A 6427-nucleotide genomic window follows, 5' to 3' on the forward strand; every position below is an offset into this window, starting at 1 on the left:
CACATGTATGACGAAGGTGCATCCTGCTGTTTGTAATAACAGCAACAACAACGTTGATGACGATGATTATGATTGTGATAATAATAATGATGATGTTGGTGATGACGACGACGACAACAATAACAGAATTGGTGTTGCAGTTATTCTTGCTGTTGTTGTTAATAAGCCGGCTATAACAGACGACACCAACCATTCTTATTTGCCCGCGTGTGGGTGTTTTTATTTATGTTTGCGAATTTTATTTTGTTACAATATTCGTAGGAATGTGGATATTTTTTATTTTCATTTGCTGTTAGGGTTTATCACTTTCTTTCGATGTGGGTTTTCATTTTTTTCGTTTTTGTTTTGAATAACATTTCGTATCACAAGTGAGAACATTTTGTTTTTTAATTCAGTTGGTAATTTTTATCACTGTGTTTTTATTTGGTTTGTTTGTTTATTATTAGCCGGTAGTAATATGGATAATTTTAATTATTTTTATTCACACTTGTTTGAGTTTCGTTGTTTTTTTTTTTCAAATATTGTTTTAGTTAATTTTATTTCAACACAAAATTCATTTTCGTTATTTGAATTTATATAAACAAAAACAAAACAAACATTTATTTACCTAAATATATTCAATGCCCTAAGAGTTATATAAAAAATTATTAAGTTAGCTATAAAGCAATAATAAAACAGATGAAGCATATTTTGGTATATATGACTTAATATAAGAGTGACAATGTATCCAGTTTCTAATAAAGTCTCATTTAATTTTTTTCATAATAATAAATTAATTTTTCGTTTAAGTAAAGACAAAACTTTATATATCATTATTTTTTCTAATACTCCAAAGGGGGGTTTTGAATAATAACAATTTTATTTAATTTTTCTTTAAACTTTAATATTTTATTTTTATAATAGAAATTTCATTTATTTTTTAATTTTTTATTTATTTTACTTTATTTAATTTTTTAGTTTAAATTTTAAACTAAATTTTTAATTTTAAAATTTTGTATTTCATTATATATCACAATTTTATTTTTTTTAAGTATCACAGGTTTCAGAGAGTTTTCAAATAAATTTTCATTTAGTTTTATTTTTACAAAAAAAGTTTTAGTACTAAAATGAAATTAATATTTTGTTTTAGTTTTCTGTACTTATTATAATTTTTATTTATCAATAGGGATTTTCGTTTAATTTTATTTTTAAAAAATTAAAAATCGTTAAATATATTTAGGGTTATTTTAAGCAACATTATTTTTCTATTATGTATTTTGTTTTTTTTTTTCTACCTAATAAGCCATAGTGGAAAAGCTTAAAAAGTATTTTGTATTTGGGTATCAAGTATTGTCACCACTTCAGAACTGAATTATTCTTTTTTTAAGGATAGATCGTAAAAAAATACAAAAAAAAATATAATTTATATTAGAAATATAATAATAATCGCAAAGTTCAAAAAAATGTTCTACAGTTTGCCAAATTTATAAAAAGTTAAAAATAATTTATAAAAAAATAAAAATATAAATAGTTGCTCATCATAAAATTGGACTCATCAAAATTGACTTTGCCGATAGAAATGACTTTTTCTCTGTAAAGGAACTAATTTTCTAAAAATGGTTGAGTTGAAATTTATTATAATTAATTATTTATTTTATAATATAAATTTATTATAATTCATTATTTATTTTATATTATAAATTTGTTTAAATTATTTATTTATTAAAATGTTATAAAGATTTAATTAATAAAATAAGTCATTTTTGAATGTTATGACTTCACATTTGTCTTTATTCCTCTTTTATCCCAAGTCAAATAAACTAAAAAATTAAGTTAACTTTTTAAGCATAGACAAAGTTTTAAACTTAAAATTAGGAATACAATTTTCTTATTAAAATCTATAATATTTATAATTGGTACCGTAAATATTCTCTAATAAATTTCTAAGAAATGGAGGAAATTTTTATAAAACAATATACCAAAAACAAAAAAAAACAAGACCAAGGAAAAAAAATGTTAAATGATGTTAAATTTCCCCAATACTTGATTTTAAATATTTTTGTTTACTCTAGGAATGTGCATAAAAAAACTTTACCGAAACGAAGTAAAAAATTTTACTAAATTTGAATTTATCAAACTATTTTTCACAATTTTCAAAAATCAGATTTAAACTGGCGAATTTGTTTTTTTTTTTTAAATACGAAGTTTTTTTTTAATATAAAAATGCATTTCTTCAACTTGATCAAAAATTAAATATTCAAGTTAAAATGTTCTAAAAAAAAACTTTTCTCTGAAGGTGGATTCACTTGTTTGGTGCTACAATTATTCCTTGGAAATATTCAATATTTCCTTGAAAGATTTAAATAATCTTATAAAATGGAAATTTTGTATTAATTTTTCACTGAACTCTTAAACTCGCAATAAAGAAAAAATCATATTTTTATTTTTTTGTGTTTTTGAATTCAATATTATATTTTATTATATTATTTATATTAATATTTATTTTTTAAAGGTATTATTGTAAATTACATTTTCCTAGATATTCCAAGATATTGGACTAATCTTCTCTTTGGGAAAATTCTTTAAAAATTTGTTTGTTGCAAAGCAAACATTTCAAGAGGTTGATTAAAATTTTTGTACAAAATCTGAAATTTTAGCACCACTATCTTTACTTAATTTTGCAATAGTTTTTTTTATATTTTTTTATTTTTTATATTTTTTTTTAAATTATTTTTTAGTGCATTTTTATAGAGAAAAATAGGTTTACTATTTATTTTTATATTTTCTATTATAAATTATCAACCATAAATATGCTTCACATGTAATGACATTAATGTAGGTGTCAATGGTTTATTGAAATAATCAAATAGTTAATTTTACTATTAAATATTTATTTTTGTTACGGTTTAAAAAAAAAAAAGAAAAAAATAGATTTGTATATTTTAAAATATATTAGTAAATTTTTAATAAAAGTATTTTTTTAACTCTTCTGACTATTTTTTTTTAATATTTGCATTTAATTTTTTTATTTTATTTTTTATTTTTTTTATTAATTCCTTTTTTTGTAATTTTGTTCTCTCTTCTTGTCATTGTTAAATTACACTTTATATGCGCACTGTTATAAAATTTCTTATGATCACTGTGTTTGTATTACACTTTTTTTGAATTTGTTTAATTAATATTAAAAACTTATTAAAATTATAATATTTGTAGATAAATTATAATTGACTATTATTAAAATAAAATTTATATACCATCGAGTTATCATTTGACGATTTTTGATTTTGGAAAGCCGTTTGTTATTTTGGAGTTGGCCGATATTAACGATTTATGACGTTTCAGTTGCTTCGTTTGGTTTCAATAATGATTTTCGTTTCTGTTGTTGTTTTTTTTTTTTTTTTAATGAAGGGTTGTTAAAGCGCAATATATAATTTTTTTAAATTTATTTAGTTAAATCGATTGTTGTGAAATGATTTGGTTAATTTGATCTTGTTGTTTTTTTTTTTCTTTAAATTAATTAAGATATATTTTTTTTGGTTAATTTGCTTTTAATTCATTATCGTACGAACGAATATTTAAAGCGCGCATCAAACGTAACGTTCGCTTGACCTAAGATGAATAACTCTTAAGATGTTTAAGTTATATCCTTTTATTTGAATACATATAATTTTTTGGAGTATTTTCTATACAGATACGAAAATATATATATGCATTTAAATATATATCTAAGTAGGTGTATGTAGATATATATATTTAAATGTATACACACTGATGTTTTAGATGAACATTCTTGGCTTGGTTTTTGTTTTATTTTTGTTATATATATAAAACAAAAAATTTTGGAGAGAGCGTAGCCGAAGTGCGTAAGTAGTATGCCTGGTAGAAATTATTTCAATATATATATAAGTAATTATATATATATATATATATGGACCTACGCATATATATATATATATATATATATATATATATATATAATTTTTTTATGTATATTATATATATGTAGTGTATTATTTTGATTTGAAATAAAATATTTAACACGAGAACTCACGCCAAAAGTAGCCAAAGCTAAACTAAACCTTACAAAATGTCTAATGGTCACAATGAGTCCTTCTTTTACGTTACGTTTTGTCTTGCAATTCGGTCTTGGTTTTCTACTTGGATCCACCACTACCCCACCATCATCATCAGCAACATTCTCAAACCCTTGGAAGCAGCAGCAAAATATTACCAGCAACAACAATAAACCGACCAACAAATCTCTTGGCATATTTACTTGTATACGAAAAATATAATAAGGCAGAAAGGCAAATGATGGCAAAGGAGAGGGAGGACCAGCACCACCACCACCATCAGCATCAGCAACAACAACAATAAAAATATTTTCATGATGACCAACACAATCCACACTAGCAATAGCTTTGCCATGGCCAACCTTAGCACGAAATATACCCACAATTGCTAGTCTAAGTAAGTAAGCCAGAAAGACACATTCGCACAGACACAGACACACACATTCTCATTTGTTCAAGCATATCGAGTCCAGTATTATGGTGTGCATAACATAGGATCCTTTTGGATAAAAGGAAGGATGCTGCTTAACCAGGGTAGGAGGACAAACAAGATTCTGTTACAAAAGACAATAGGTGTAGTGTGGTAGTGTTAGAGTTTCGGCAAAGAGCAAGCAAGTGAATTTCTCCCAAGGTTCGGCTTTCCTTGTTTCCTAAATGTAGAATATTTAGACGAAGCCATAGTCCTTATGGCAGTCATCGTTATTTTCGCCCTCCACAAAGTCATAGTCATAGACGTCGTCGTCGTCATCGTCGACAACATTCTCATATCGCCTCAGCATCTTTCCCCCTTTTGAGTTTTACTATATTATAATTTTCTATATTTTCTATAATGTATAACATTTCAACATTCGCTACAAAAACATGCAAGGGAATATAGCAGCAAGCAATTGTTGCCGCTGCCGCCTTTGGTCATTTGACCAGCAACACAATTTGTTGCAGCAGCAGCGGTGGCAGCCACAGTCACTGCCACAATTACCTACCAACCATCTTTGATTTAAAATTATCCACAGACTCATATAGGGAGACTTGGAAGCTTCAACGAAGCAGGATTTCTCAACATGGATGGACAAGCAACCACACACACACACACAATGTTATCCACCCATACCCTTGGCCAAATACATTTTATAAAGTTATCTATTTTATATATAAAATATATACGGACATTTCTTTATATGTATATATAGATATATTATACATTTCTATATACATATATGTATATATATAGAAAATCATATAATTTCTATACATTTTCTCAGCCAACACAAATGTAAGAGTTTAGCAAGCTGCAGCAGCTGCGACAGCATCTACATCATCAGCAGCAAGTAAATGTGTCTTGAACAACGTGTTCGTTTCTCGGCTCCATCTCTATAAAACGAAAGCCGAATGGCTTGACTGCTTGAGTGCGAACAAAGTGTTGGACGAGTGTGTGTGTGTGTGTTTGTGAATTCCAAAGGAAAAGAAGAAGGATAATGCGCAGTAGTATAGCAAAAAAATCATCATTACTCACACATTCATCTAAAACATCCTTCCTTGAACTGAGCTGTTGGAAAAGGAAATCTTCATTCATGCCATACAAAACAAACGACACGAAGACGTTCGTCTTGCCGAATTGTAAACGCAACGAAGGTGTTGGGTAAATATCATATACTAGTGTGGGTAATTGCTATTGCAAAGTGTGTGTGTGTGTTTTTTTTTCAAATTGTGAGTGTTGGTAATGATGTAGATGCTTTGACATTAGTGTTAGTGTTTAGGACTTTGTTAGTTTGCGTGAAAATCATTTAAGTCATTGTGTTCTTATTTTTTCTCTTTTCCCTCTGCCTACCTCGTTTTGGGGGTAATGTTATGAGATTTTCTTTTGTGGATATTTGAGAAAATGTTAATGGCTTTGCTTGTGATTGGTCAGATTTTTATTATAATATTCATCTTTTCTTGGTTTGTGTATTAGAATTATATCTTGAAATATTTTGTAGGAGTAAGCTCTAATAGGAGAATTGTGCATGTGTGTAAAGAAAGAGCAAGAGAGAAAGAGTGAACGTATTGAAAGTTAGCATAATTTGCTAGATAAGTATTCTCCCATGGTGTTAGATGCTCATTTTTAGAGAAATTGTGTGATTAGAGAAAATGTGATATTGTTTAGAAATAAAGATGATCTTTTAAACACTATAATGGGGAAGGGTAATAGGGTTTATAGTTTTGGCCAATTGGAATCAATTAAAATACAATATAAAACTTGTGAATGTATAGGAAGTGGATATTATTCTAATTAAAATTTAGTTACGAGGGAAAATACTTGGGTCTATAAAAAAACTAAATAAAGCAATAGGATCAGATGTTAGCAATATTAAGAGGCATAATAATTTAATGGCTAACCT

Source organism: Haematobia irritans, chromosome 1, assembly GCF_050003625.1.
Source record: "Haematobia irritans isolate KBUSLIRL chromosome 1, ASM5000362v1, whole genome shotgun sequence".
NCBI lineage: Eukaryota > Metazoa > Arthropoda > Insecta > Diptera > Muscidae > Haematobia > Haematobia irritans.